Source organism: Eriocheir sinensis, chromosome 9, assembly GCF_024679095.1.
Source record: "Eriocheir sinensis breed Jianghai 21 chromosome 9, ASM2467909v1, whole genome shotgun sequence".
Lineage (NCBI taxonomy): Eukaryota > Metazoa > Arthropoda > Malacostraca > Decapoda > Varunidae > Eriocheir > Eriocheir sinensis.
In genome coordinates this window covers 4,291,553-4,307,496 of record NC_066517.1, presented here as the reverse complement: position 1 = coordinate 4,307,496, position 15,944 = coordinate 4,291,553, and positions in this window count along the sequence as shown.

The following is a 15,944-nucleotide window of genomic DNA, read 5'->3' as shown; positions in this document are numbered from 1 at the left end:
GTAAAATAACTTACATGAGGCATGGAGGAACAGGATCTGCTGATCTGCAGGAGGACGTTTTGTTTACATCATTGGGGGGTCACAGTAAAGAAGAGGTTAAGAGTACGTATCACTGTATTTGTGTTGAAAGAGGCAAACATAAATGATAGCTCTATGGTTCACCGATATCAGTAACAGGGCTTCCTATCAACAGTGGCCAGTGGCCACGTTGGGCAGGCGTGGTGTCGTGGATATCTGGTTCAAGTTTCATCTGCCAGCTTGAAATTTTCAGTCATTGCCGAGTAGCAGACTACCCAGCTGTCCCCATGACCACCTATTAACCCCAACTCTAATTAAACTTTCAAGAGAATCAAGTGAAACTCCGAGGGGCAGCATGAGTCCAGCAGGAATATCATCACTAAACCCAGCACAAATATCACCACAACAATATAGTGGCTGGGCTGGAGGTGATCAACAGAACCTTCAAAAAAGCATACCAGCACTCTTCAGAAGGGTCAACTAGCTTCTTTGACACCTGACCCTGCCTTTACAGAAAATGGTCACTGATAGTTGCAATACAAACTGTTTCAGAAATCACTGGTGACATGATCATCACAGCCATTTCTGAACAGTTTACAGCTTTCATAATCCTAACCAAAGACTTCTGTTTAGAACCATGATCAGCTCTAGCTCATTGGTCGGGATCTGAAACTGGATTGGATTCGCTCTGTGAAAATAGAACTTTCCGAGACAGGTTGGCAGATCCTGTCCCTTTGTTGGCAGCAATACTTGTATTATTATTTTTTTACAAGAGACGGCTCAAGGGTAACAAAAAGTGTGTAGAAAAAAAAGCCCGCTACTCACCACTCCCACAACAGACAAAAGACGGAGTGGCCAAAAGAGAGGTCAATTTCAGGTGGAGAGGTGTCTTGATACACTCTTCTTGAAAGAGGTCAAGTCATAGGTAGGAGGAAATACAGACGAAGGAAGGCTGTTCCAGAGTTTACCAGTGAAAGGGATGAAAGAGTGAAGATGCTGGTTAACTCTTGCATAAGTGGTTTGGACAGCATGGGGATGAGCTAGAGTGGACAATCGAGTGCAGCGGGGCCACGGGAGGAGGGGAGGCATGCAGTTACCAAGTTCAGAAGAGCAGTCAGCATGAAAATATCGATAGAAGATAAAGAGATGCAACATGGCAGCAGAATTCAAGAGGTAGAAAACTATCAGTAAGAGGAGAAAGCTGATAAGACGAGCCTTAGACTCCACTCTGTCCAGGAGAGCTGTGTGAGTGGAGCCCCCCCACACGTGAGATGAATACTCCATACGAGGGCGGACAAGGCCTCTGTATATGGATAGCAACTGTGTGGGGGAGAAGAACTGGCGGAGACGATACAGAACGCCCAACCTTGAGGAAGCTGATTTAGTGAGAGAGGTGATATGAAGTTTCCAGTTAAGATTTTGGGTTAAAGATAGACTAAGGATGTTTAGTGTTGAGGAAGTGACAGCTGAGTGTTGTTGAAGATTAGGGAATAGCCTCCGAATAGGTGTTTGGAAGATTGTGTCGAGTTGATAGGTGGAAAATTGGGTTTTTGAGGCATTGAAGGACACAAGGTTCCTTTTACCCCAATTGGAAATGATAGCAAGGTCTGAGCTTTAGCGTTCTGCAGCCTCCAGTCTGGAGTTTTGTAATTCCTGTTGAGAAGGTCTTCTGTTGAAAGAAGTTGAATAATGCAGAGTGGACAGTTTGTTATGGAAAAAAGATAATTGATGAATAACAGGAAGAGTGGGTGATAAAACAGAGCCCTGTGGAACACCACTGTTGATAGGTTTAGGGGAAGAACAGTGACCATCTATCACAGCGTAGATAGAACGGCCTGAAAGGAAACTGGATATAAAGGAACAGAGAGAAGGATAGAAGCCGTAAGAGGGCAGTTTAGAAAACACAGACTTATGCCAGGCTCTATCGAAGGCTTTTGATATGTCTAGCGCAACTGAGAAAGTTTCACCGAAACGGCTAAGAGAGGATGACCAAGAGTCAGAAGAGAGGAAGAAGATCACCAGTAGAACGCCACTTATGGAACCCATACTGGCGATCAGATAGAAGGTTAGAAGTGGAAAGGTGCTTTCGAATCTTCTGGTTAAGAATTGATTCAAAAACTTCAGATAGACAGGAAAGTAAAGCTATAGGGTGGTAGTTTGAAGGATTGGAACGGTCACCCTTCTTAGACATAGGCTGTATGAAGGCGTACTTCCAGCAGGAAGGAAAGATAGATGTTGATAGACAGAGACAAAAGAGTTTGAACAGGCAGGGTGTCAGAACGGAGGCACAGTTTTTAAGGACAATAGGAGGCACTCCATCAGGTCCATAAGCCCTCTGAGAGTTGAGGCCAGAGAGGGTATAGAAAACATCATTCTTAAGAATCTTAATAACAGGAATAAAGGAATCAGAAGGGGGATGAGTAGGAGGAATATGCCCAGAATCATCCAGAGTGGAATTTTTACAGAAAGTTTAAGAGAAGAGTTCAGCCTTAGAGATAGATGAGATGGCGGTGCTGCCGTCAGGGTTAAGGAGAGGAGGGAAAGATCGAGAAGTGAAATTGGAGGAGACATTTTTGGCTAGGTGCCAGAAGTCCAGGGAAGAATTAGAAAAAGCAAGGTTTTGACATTTCTTATTGATGAAAGAGCTTTTGGTAAGTCAAAGAATAGATTTGGCACAATTCTGGGCAGAAATCATGGTTAGCAGGAGTGCGAAGGCTCTGGTACCTTTTGTGGATAGCATGAGAACAAGCGTGATTAAACCAAGGCTCTTTAGTATGAGGAGCAGAGAAAGTACGTGGAATGTGTGCCTCCATTCCAGAGACAATCACCTCTGTAATGCGCTGGGCAAACACACTGAGGGGTCTCTCTCTTGGAAGCAGTAATCATTCCACGGGAAATCGGAAAAGTACATCCTCAGGTCGTTCCACCAAGCTGAAGCAAAATGCCAGAAGCATCGCCTCCTCAGTGGGTCCAGAGGGTGTACAGGAGCGATAGGACAGAATACAGAAATAAGGTTGTGATTGGAGGAGCCCAATGGAGAGAACAGTTTGACAGAGTAAGCAGAAGGGTTAGAGGTAAGGAAGAGGTCTAGTATGTTGGGCCTGTCTCCAAGACAGTTGGGAATATGTATAAAGTGCTGAACCAACTTCTCTAGATCACTGAGGAGAGCAAAGTTGTAGGCTTGTTCACCAGGCTGGTCAGTGAAAGAGAATGAAAGCCAAAGCTGGTGGTGAACATTGAAATCTCCTAGGATGGAGATTTCAGCAAAGGGAGAGTGGATCAAGATGTGTTCCATTTTTTAGTTCAAGTAGTCAAAGAATTTTACATAGTTAGTAGAGTTAGGTGAGAGATAAACAGCACAGATGTATTTAGTAATAGAATGATAATGAAGTCTTAGCCAGATGTTGGAAAATTCTAAAGAGTCAAGGTCGTGGGCACGAGAGCAAGTGATGTCGTTGCACACGTAGACGCAACATCCAGCTTTGGATTAAAATATAGGATAGAGATGGTAGGAAGGAACAGAGTAGAGATTGCTGTCAGTAGCCGCCGACACCTGTGTTTCGGCGAGGAAGAGAAGGTGAGGTTTAGAGGAGAGATGGTGTTCCACAGAATGAAAATTAGAACGAAGACCGCGAATGTTGCAGAAATTGATAAGAAAGAGATTTGAGGTGTCGGCAGCCAGAAGGGGAATCCTCCCTCGGGGAATTAAATATTTATATTATTTTTTCTATTTTATCATATTTTACTAACAATTAGGGTCCCTGTTGGTGTCTTAAGGGTCCCAAGTGGTAAATACTGGTAGTTTGTTAATAGTTAGATGTAGACGTGTTCTAAAAAATGCAAAAAATAGGCTAAAAATGGTACGATGGTGAGTGAGGAGGAAGAGGAATTTTGAACACCCACTGACTCAATGTGCAATCTTTCACACAGGTCACACAGTGGTTGTCCATACATACAACCGCATACAAAGATGTGGGCAGCCATCTTTACCACGTAGCCAGGACTACAGAAGCACAGTTCCAAGCACCAACACAAAACTAGCCACAGGACAGCCACAGTGCAGCTGAGGACTATGGGTGTCATCTGCACAAACCACCAACGGTCTCTGATTCGACAGATCATGATCAGTTCAGCAATCTGAAAAGGATGGGTTTTCTGCTGAAAGTCCTGGTGGATTGCCAGCCATGGCTAACGAGCCCCACCCGCCCGGGTTTGTAGTCGGAGTTGCCCCTCTCCTGTGTGGATTGCCTACCATGGTTAACAAGCTCCACCTGCTCAGGTTTGTAGCCAGAGTTGCCAGTCAGAGTTGCCTCTCTCCTAGATGGATTGCCAATCCTAGCTAATGAGCCCCACCTGCCTGGGTTGGATTGGTTAAGTGGCAGGATGTGTCCAAACGTTGGTGGACCATGCACACAACACCTCTGGGGCTCCAACCTGCTCCGAGATCCTCCAAAGATTTAGACTGGGACCACAAGGTCCCAGTTACCAAAGGTGCCATGAGGAGGCACTCTGAAGGTCTTGACAAGGGAGAGGCTGTGTACTGGCAGGAAGGACTTACACACTCTGCCTTCTTTTTGCTGGAGCTGTCCGGGGGCTGCAGCTGAAAGCAAGAGATGGCAAGCAGTTTTCTACCTCACTACAGCACTAGCCACATTTCCTGTCCTGCTGTGGAGCTGACCCTAAAAGTTCTCAAGAATCTATCAACTTCTAACCTTCTCATTGGTCACCAGTATGGATAGTACAAGGGTTGTTCTACTGGTGATCTTCTTGCCTTCCTAAGTGATTCCTGGTCATCCTTTCTGAACCATTTCAGTGAAACTTTTGTTGTTGTCTTGGACCTCTTGAAAGCTTTTGATAAGAAAGGTGGCACAAATCATTGCTTTAAAACTATCCTCCAACAGTTCTATCCCTTTCTGTACTTCCATTGCCAATTTCCCTTTTTTTTTTTTCAGGCTGATCTATTTTCACTGTGGTAGACAGTCACTATCTTACCACTAAACTTGTCAACAGTGGTGTTCTGCCGGGCTCTTTCTATCTCCCATTGTTCATTAATGATCTTTCCAAAATTAACTTCTCTCCAGTCCAATGCTGATGACTCTACTCTGCATTACTCAACATCTTTAACAACATTTTAGCTGAAAAAGAAAAAAAAAATCTTTAACATGAGACACTTCCCACACCTCTGTGATGCAGGGGTTACTGAGATAAATCCTTCATTACTCAAGTGATTTTTCTGCAAATAAGGGTAGGCAATATAGCAAAGGACCTGCAATATTGCTGTTTTTCAAGTCAGGTCAGCTCTCTTGAAATCACTGATCTCAGTCATGCCAAATATGTGATGAGGTCAAAATCTAAAATAAAATGCACTGTCCTCTGCCAGACGTTCAGCGTAGAGATGCTATTCAAAATTATTTGAACAGAATTTTAAGCAAATTTGTGCTCATAAATGAATCAATAAATTATTTTAATATTATTAGTATAAACGAAACATTCTGTATAAGCGTTCTAACATTGCCCACTATAGAATGTATTTTCCTAGCAAAATTTTTTTAAAAATGGTGGTCTGTTACACCTTCTACTGCAAACAGAGCATTTACTGTGGGGAGGAATGATTGGTAAAGTCGGGGGTATACGCTACAGCTACGTGTGGCCTCGGTGCTCATCTCTGTCACTTTGGCCCTTGAGCCTGTGGTGGGAAGAACCCATTACTCTGGGACACAGGACCAATGTGACATCCAGGTTATCACAGTAACTGTTAATCTTCCCCAAGTTTCCCCAGGTACCCATTTCTGGGCCAGCCCGAAAGGGAGGATTAACAGCTGGGTGAGCAGCATGCCAGCTGCCCAGGCTGGAATTTGAACCCAAGTCCAAGGATTCGTAGCCAGGCACACTAACCACAGGGAAGCAACGCACTATGTGCGTCACAAGTGGCTATACTGGCGAGCCATGACGCACCATGTGCAGGTTAAACACTTGTATGGACTGGGTACTAGGCAGAGCTGTAGATCAGTCATTGTGGAGCATCTGTTGGCAATACCAGGTTCACTAACCTTGTTTTTATCGATGAGGCAGTAATCCTTGCAGAGTCGCTGGAGTTCTGGTGATGGCTCTCGAGGCACTGCATGCGAAGGTGTACCCCTTGAGGCTCAAGGTCTCCTGGGCCAAGACCAAGGTACAGGTGTTTGGAGGCTTGCTAGATGAAAAAGTAGTTTGTTCATGCATGTGGCAAGGACATTGAGATCTTGAAAAATTTCACATACCTTGGTAGCGTAGTTCAGAAGAACAGTAGATTAGGAAGTCTTATGGCAGATTGGCTCAGCCCATGCATGGTGTTAAGGGCTTGTTCAGCACGAGTATATGGATTTGTTGATACCTGTGCAGAAGGACAAAGATCCGGATCTCCATGTCGCTTGTGCTCCCTGTCTTACTTTACAACTGTGAATGGCAAATTTTTCTTCTTAGGACAATGGGCATGTTGTTTGAACTGGCTGAGCCAGAACCTCTCACTACCCATCAGGCTCTCATTACCCCACATCTGACTGAGTGACTGGCCCCCCTGCCACACACTTGTCACTCTGCACTGCCTCCAGACCACCCGAGACCAGCATATCCTCACACCAGACTCTGTGCATGACTCAATCTTGCCCCACATCTGGGTTGTCAATGAAGTGTGCAATGTGCATGGCTGACAGAGGACACTGGGTGTCAAGTATTTATTGCAAGATGCTATACTAAGAAAGGAGCAACCACACTCAGAATAAAGGGGCTCTGACTCCAACCCGTGATTACAGGCACCCGCCCCTTAGGGGTTAAGCTACTCCCTTTGTTGGGTGCAGCAAAGGACACTGTATCCTGAGGGAAACCCTGTGTGTGTGTGTATATGTGTGTGTGTGTGTGTGAGTATGTGTGTGTGTGTGTGTGTGTGTGTTTACCTAGTTGTGAAATACAGGAAAAGAGCCGTACTAGGCTTGTGCTGTCCCGTCTCCATAACGCTTATTATCCAGTTTGGCTTTAAATTCATGAATCGTTTTTGCACACATAGTCTCCTCGTCAAGTCCATTCCATGTTGTTGTGCTTCTGTATGGAAAACTGTATTTCTTGATGTCTCTCCTACAGTTGCTCTTCTTCAATTTCTTACCATTGCCTCTTGTCACACTTCTGTCATGTCTTCCCTGTCCAATTTCTCCAATCCCTCTTGTATCCTGTACAATGCTATTAGGTCCCCTCTCTCTCTTCTTCTCTCCAGTGTTGTTAATCCCAATTTCTCCAGTCTTTCTTCCTAAGTACGTTCTCTCAGAGTTTCCGGTAATTTAGTCGCTGCTCTTTGTATTCTTTCCAACTTTCTAATTTCTTTCTTCAGTCTAGGTAACCACACTAATGCTGCATATTCTAGTCTTGGACGTATCATCCCCAGTTATCCGATCTATATGTTTTCCAAAGGATAACTTGTCTGTTATGATCACTCCCAGATCTTTTTCTTCAGTTTTTTTCATGATTCTTTCATTACTCAGAGAGTAGTTCCCCTATATTCGTCTACTGCTCTTACCAAACTCCATCATGCTACACTTCTCTGTATTGAATGTCATTTCCCATTTGCGTGACCATTCGCTTATTCTATCGAGATCTTGGCTCAGGGCTACACAGTCTTCTTCATTAGCCACCCTCCTCATTATTTTAGCATCATCAGCAAACATATTCATATAGCTTGTCACCCCTTCTGCCATGTCATTAATATATATTAAAAACATAATCGGAGCCAACACCGATCCTTGGGGTACTCCACTAGTCACTTCCATCCAGCTTGATTTATTATTCCTAATTCCATCATGATTAAGTTTCCATATTAATCGCTTGCGTGGTACTTTATCAAACACCTTCTTTAAGTCCAGATACACACAATCTGCCAAACTGTCCCTTTCCTGTATTATATCAATTACTCTTGAATAAAAGCTGATCAGATTAGTTACACAAGACCGTCCTCCTCTGAATCCGAATTGGCCATTTGCTAATATACTGTTTTCTCTAAATACTCCACAATCTGTTTTTTTTATAAATTTTCTCACACATCTTTGCTACTACACTTGTTAATGACACTGGCCTAAAATTCAACGGATCTTCCTTACTTCCTCCTTTATATATTGGGACGATGTTAGCCCTCTTCCAGTCTCTTGGTACTTTCCCTTGTGCTAGTGAGACTAATCAAGTTGCTCAACTTTTCAGCTATTTGCTGGTTACACTCTTCTAGCACCCAATTTAATATACCATCCAGTCCTGCTGATTTCCTCGCGTCCAATTCTTCCAATAATTTTCTAACTTCATCTGCTGATGTTTGTATTCTCTCCAGACCCACTCTATTCCCCGGCACTGCATCTACACCTTCGAATTCACTCTCCCTTGTGAACACTGTTTGGAAACAATTATTCATCACTTCTACTACTTCACTTATACTATCAAAGATTCCACCATTAATTTTAACTTTCTGAATCTCATTTCTATTTTTCAACTTTCCATTTATGAATTCATAAAACATTTTTTTTCTCAAAATTCCTTTTTTCTTCTCTTCTTACTTTGACATAAGCATTCCTCTTCCTTTTTTACTCATTCCATAGATCCATTCTCCTATTTTTCTCCATTTGTTCCATGCCTTCTCCTTATCCTGCTTGGCATCTACACACTTTCTATTATACCACTCTTCTCTTGATTTCTGACCTTCTTTCATCCTTGGTACCCACTTTTCCACTCCTTCATTGTAAATCCGTAAAAAGAAAGCCCATTTTTCCTTCACACACTACACTTCCAGTTTTGATGACAGGTTGGTGATTAAGTGGAACATGCAATCATGGCACTGGAACAACAGCAGTCATGTGGTGCTGAGACAGACTGGTGAGCACTTGTTAGTAGTAATAGGGGTCTTGGATGGAGCCATGGTAGTAATAATTCTCATGGCCTAATCAGTAGGGCAGTGTGAGAGTGTGAGGCACACACACACCAGAAGCACCAGCTGGTGGGCAGGCCAATGTAAGAAACTAATATTGGGCAGGGAATTTGGAAAAATAATTGTCAAAGTGGAGAGGGTTGCATGTCAAAACAATGAAAAAAGGGTAGGCATTTTGAAATGTCAAAAGAGCAAAATGTCTAATAACATTCAGATGAATAATGGAGGTTGCTTGTTTATTTTTAAAGCAGCTTGATAATTCAGTGAAAGAAATCAGCAAGGAATAAAAAGTGGTACAAACACTTTTGATTTCATCTGATTTCAACTTACATAAAGGTAAAGTTGGGAGCTTGCAGCATAGCTGCAGCGGTGCTCATCTTTGCTGGTCCTTTGAGCCTGCGGTGGAAGAGAACCCATTAACCCAACACAGGGCCGGTGCAACATTCCTGTTACCTTAGTTTGCCTTCCTCAGGTAGCCATTTACTGACCATCCCAAAAGGAAGGATGAACAGCTGGGTGGGCTGCACACTGACTGCCCAGGCCAGGACTCAATCCCTGGCGTGCAGTCATAGTTAGGACTCAAACCACTGAAAAAAACTGTGATATGGATTGGTTACAGTGCAGTGGAGACAGGCTGCCCAATCAACGTTGACCTTAAAAAAGCATCTTCAAGTACAATGGGGGACTTTCTAAGCTGAATTTTTGTAGAGGGCAGCACTGTACCCGGTCCCCCATCACTGAGACGCAAATGCAATACAGGTAACTCAATTTACGCGAGTATTGTGTCCTTGAAGAGGTCGCGTAAATCAAAAAGTGTAAATCAAACAAGAGGTAGGTTTCTATCGAAAAATAAATATTCACTTCATTCAGTGGAGAGAGAGAGAGAGAGAGAGAGAGAGAGAGAGAGAGAGAGAGAGAGAGAGAGAGAGAGAGAGAGAGAGAGAATATCCATATCACCGAGATATCCACTCAGGCACTCAGTCTCAGCCTCACTCGTGAGGAAGAAATGAGGGACACGATGAGCAACTGGCTAGTACTGGTACCGGTACCGTACCATATAGCTGGTACCGTTAGTACCGGTACTGGTACCAGTACCTGCCCACACCTGTGTGTTGAGTAGCATGGCAGCATGGGTACTGTAGTGTATTGTTGTTCAAGTGGCACGCGGGAAGAACTGAGCTCAGCTGTGTGGCCGCGGCGCCATGTGAGTCCAGTTGCGTGATACATACTCCATAAAATATCGCGTAGAAGTGAAAAAAAAATCTCACAACACAGGATTGACAATTGAGTGGGTTTTCCACTAAATTTGGTGGAAAATCATATCAGCCCAGCGCGGAAAATCTACGGACGAGTAACTGGTGGATGTTCTTGTCCAATATAGCTGCATTTTTGCATAGCTTCACCTATCACCTGACTGATTCTTTGACCAAATAGTTGCAAATATTGCAGTTGACAATACTACCTTGCCAGAACCTTAAGGAGAGATGTCCGCAGTTCCCTGAAAATGGCTGATCATCGTGCATGCACTGACGTAAGTGTTCATATTCAACACTCCCTGAACGTGCATGTACGTTCGCAGGAGAGGCATACATAACAGACTCCTATAGATCTGGGCCTCCTCTTTCAAATGGTGTTTTTGGTTTTTAGCTGTGATGAATAGTTTTTGAGATACAGAGGTTAAAAGAGACCCCCCATTAGGCTGACCGACTGCACCCGAGGGGATAGTCGCGTCTCGCACCACCCGCAAAGAAAGGGTTACCATATTTCGCGGCGTATAACGCACACTGGCGTATAACGAGCACCAGCGTATAACGCGCACCCCAAATTTTAAGACAACAATTTTGGAAAAAAAAAGTTCTTAAAATGCTCAGAAATATGTATGGGTTAAAGAACACTGACAATGTACAGTTTCCCGAAATTTATATATTTTTGTCGTAATCTGTACTGCTTGAATTGACAAGTGTCCTTGAGTAAAGCAATGAAAATGGCGGCTGGGCTGGTGTTGTGAGAAATACATCCCCGTACATACTGATGATGCACAGCTTCTGATATCATAATCATCATCATCATCATCATCATTTCATCGACGCCTGCTCCTAGGAGCTCCCACCAGGGATGGCCACGGCAGAAGAGCTTCCAACTTTCTCTATTCAGACACTCCCTCCTTGCCTGCTCAAAGTTTCTCAAAGATCTTTCCCCCCTCTCCCCAATGTACTCTTGCACCCTATCCCTCATTTCACTGGAGGTCGTCCTCTAGCATTCCCTCCCTCTATCTCACTCACATACACCCTTCTGGTCATCTTACTCTCCTCCATTCACTCCATGTGGCCAAACCACTTTAAGGTCTGTCGCTTCACTTCTTCCACCACTCCACACTTCTTCCCTTCACCCCTGTGACACATTCCAAAATGCTCGTGCACACTTTCATTACTCATTCCATCTGTTCTACTCACATCACAAGCACTCCTCAAATAACTCATTTCCACTGCCTGCATTCTAGACCTCTGACTTTCATTCCAGGCCCACGTTTCACTTGCATATGTGAGGGTTGGTACTATTATTGTATTTCTCAAATCCCTCTTTACTTCCATGCTCACACTTCTGCCATTCATGATTCGTCCCAAAGACCCTACCACCCTTCTTCCTTGCAATGCCCTTTCTCTTATCTCTCCCTCCATACCACCGTGCTTACACATAACTGATCCAAGGTATTTAAACTCATTGACCTCCTCCATTTCTTCACCATTCAAAATTATTTTGCATTCTTTTTTACATTCAATTCCCACTCTATATGGGCATACAAAATCTACAACCTCACTTCTACTTCGCTCACAAACCATCACTTTACTTTTGTTGACATTTACTTTCAGCTTTCTCCTATTACAGACACTATCAAAAACACTGACCAAATTTTGTAGGTCACTTTCATTTTCTGCAATGAGCACCGTATCATCAGCAAACAGTATCGAATTCAGTGCCCACTTCCTTCCCTCATCGAACAGTCTTACTCCAACTTTGCCCTTCATTTCTCTAATAACACCATCCATATAAATATTGAATATCCATGGTGACATGACGCACCCTTGTCTTAAGCCCACTTTTATCTCAAAATGTTCACTTGTTTCTCCAGTAATTTTGACACATGCAGATGCATCCTCATAGAAAGACTTTATTGCACTAAGCAGTTTTCCTCGCACACCATAAATCTTTAAAACATCCCACAATGCAATCCAATCAACTCTGTCATAAGCTTTTTCCAAATCCAATAAATCATAATAAGCATATTATTCCCACCATCACTCGTAGGTTATGACAGACAACTAGGCAAGACACAATTCACACGGTTCTGGTGACACGCGGCATGCAGCTGTTTGTTGTATGGGTGTGGTTGTGTGATTTTCAAACAATGCAAATGGCAGCCAGGCTGGTGTTGCGATAAATATCTCCTCGTACATACTGATTATGTACAGCTTCTGAGATCATAATTAACATATTATTCTCAGTATCACTCGTAGGTTACGAGAGACAACTAGGCAAGACACAATTCACGCGGTTCTGGTGATACGCGGCATGCAGCTGTTTGTAGTATGGGTGTGATTGTGTGGTTTTCAAGCAAAGCAAATGGCTGCCGGGCTGGTATTGCGCGAAATAACTTCTCGTAAAAGACTTATAATGTAGTTTCTGGTATCATATTTACCCCCATTATTCTCACTAATATAAATAATTAATAATGAACACATGGATATTTTTTTCCAATATGATTTTTTATGTAGCTTGTACTGCTCCTTAGTCATACAATTTTAAGCCACCTGTGACATCAAGATCAAGATCATACAAATGGTGCCCGACGGAAAACAGCTAGGCATAGGCGATCCTCCACTGATTTTATTTTTGTATAGTAGTTATTAGATCGCCCTGTATTCTATGGTAACATATTATAAGACAGCCATGGACTATAAACAATAATATAGCTAAGTTTACAGTTGTTATTGGATAAGACGAAAAACAGACCCTTAAAAACATCCCAAAGAAAAAAAATTATTAAAAATTTGTACATTCGGCTTACAGGTAACTCGATTCATGCGAGTATTGTGTCCTTGAAGAGGTCGCATAAATCAAAAGCAATGTAAATCAAACAAGAGGTAGGTTTCTATCAAAAAATAAATATTCACTTCATTCAGTAGAGAGAGAATATCCATATCACCGAGCTATTCACTCAGGCACTCAGTCTCAGCCTCACTCGTGTGAGGAAGATATGAGGGTTACTATGAGCGCTGACTGGTGTATTGGGTACGGGGTACTGCAGCTGGGGTACCGGTACCGTACCGTATAGCTGGTACCGTAAGTACTGGTACTAGTACCGGTACTTGCTCATCCCTATTGTTGAGTAGCGTGGCAGCATGGGTACTGTATTGTTGTTCACGTGGCGCGCGGGAAGAACTGAGCTCAGCTGTGTGGCCGCAGCGCTATGTGAGTCCAGTTGCGTGAGACATCTGGTGGCCACTCCATAAAATATCGCGTATAAGTGAAAAAAGTGTAAATTCAACATTTATTTGGATTTTGGACCCCGCGTTATTTAAAAAATGCGTAAACCAAACTCGCGTAATTCGAGTTACCTGTATAATGCGCAGGGCTAAACTTTCAGGCATTTTTTATGTGAAAAAAAGTGTGCGCTACACGCCGCAAAATACGGTAATTCATGCAAAAATAAAGCAATTACCCTGCAAAGCTGGTTACCATAATTTCTTCTTGTCTTATAAACAGGATGCCCTTGTAAACAAAACAACTCATCATGTGCACAGGGATGCTTCTGGGTTACCAAGTACCTACATCTATTCTAAATATATTTTTGTCAGAAGCTGATGCTAAAAGCTGAAACACATACTTAGATAAAGCACCAAAATGGTCACATATCACTGGAAGCTTCATTTCACTAACTTATGCAGCCTATTTAACCCTTAATCCATAGAGTACCGTTGACGCGTCTCAAGCGTTGAAAGCAATTTGCAATCATGTACCGTTAACGCGTCAGACGCATTTGCAAAATTACCGTAATTAATCGCAATTGAAAGGACGCTCTTGTGCGCATCTATACGCTAATATGGGTACAGAGGATCGACTTGTGAGTCAGCCTAGCCTCTCCTAGGCCAATATGCCCCCAGGGGTGATGTCGACCCACTTGGAAAGTGAATTGGGCGTGTGACAAATGAAATCAAGTCCGAAACAAAGTGAAAACGTCTGATAATCATAGTGAGGTCAGCCGAGTAGTGACCTTGAGCCAGTCACACACACACACACATTCTATCACGGTTACCAAGTATTGAATTACGGAACCATTTTCATACGCAAAAACACTCTATTTCGCACTGAAAAAGTGTATATCGACCAGCTTTACATACTTTTATCACTCTAAGGCACAAAAAACAATATGTACTCGTATATGTATAAAAAAAAAATATACCAAGGCGCAGGACGGAAACTTGTGGGCCGCGGCAAGGGAAAGCCACAAGCGTACGGGGGTAGGTAGCTGCGGAGCACTTATGGGCGATGGTGAATGGAATGAACCTATTTTCCTTGATACTGGGGTCATTTTGAAGGGATTTAGCCAATAAATTTTTTTACTCCCAGTGCGGTACTGGGGGCCACTTTTATATCACACAGGGCGTTATGCTACGGATTAACCCCATTAAACCGCAAAAGTTTTTCTCAGAAGATCCCCCATAACGCATGTCAGCGGAAAATACACTTTGAAACTGAGAAAAAGTCATAAAAGATGTTTTATAGAAAATTTTCTGGTGCACCCTGCTGTGAAATCCATTATTTTCTAGGTTGTTGCATTTGGCTGGAATTCCAAGATTCACCAAAAATTCCGACTTTTTACTGGTGAGACGTACAGGAAAATTTATTGAAGAAAAGTTGCTCATTTTATCACAATGGAGTCTGAAAAGTATAGTTTATAATATTTGACCCGAAAATTTACTGCCTACAGAGCCATAGTTGTGGTGAAACTAAAAATGGTATTTTTCTTTTTTAAATTCTGGAATGAATCTCATTGAATAAAGTTGTAGAAAATCATCCGTACAACTCAATTGAGAAATCAGATTATGATTTGGACTGACTGTTTGGCTGGAATTCCATGATTCCTCAAAAATTCTAACTTTTTACTGGTGCGACGCACAGGAAAATTTATTGAAGAAAGTTGCTCATTTTATCACGATGGAGTCTGAAAAATATAGTTTATAATCTTTGACCTGGAAATTTATTGCCTACAGAGAGCCTAAGTTGCAGTGAAACTTGAAAAAATTTTTTTTAGTTTTTTCATTCTGGAATAAATCTCATTGAATAAATGTAGAAAATCATCCGTATAACTCAACTGTGAAATCAGATAATTATTTGGACAGACCATTGGGCTCGAATTTCATGATTCCTAAAAAAATCCAACTTCCGCTTCCCACTCTTCTGAACACTCATGTGAACAAGATATTGGTTCATCTAGAACCCCCTTTTCCAATCCTGGGGTCGCAACCCCAAGTGGAGTCGCCAAGCGCTTTTCCTGGGGTTGCCAAGACCTCAAAATATCAAATGTGGTTATGTTAAAATAACACATATACAACTAAATTAGTCGGGTCGCGGTTATGACTAAAGGTGTATGATTGGGGTCGCCTGAAAAAACGGTTGGGAACCACTGATCTAGAACATCACATATATAAGTGGAGGTGTCAATATTACGCTCAGCACGCACACAACAAGCAGAAATTAAAGGAAGACCACCTAAACAAATCGGCTGAGGGAACATAATCGCTTTGCAGATGCCATGATGCGTAGGCAGGAACTGTAGGATAATTTTAGCATGTAATGGTGCTATTACCGTGGTAAGGGACAAAAGAGGTGCCAGTTAGTCAATCAGCATCGACAGAGACATACGTAGTTACACAGGGCCTTTAAATTCCAGATAGCTTCTCGCTCTTCGGCACTGGCGTCATGCTTGTTG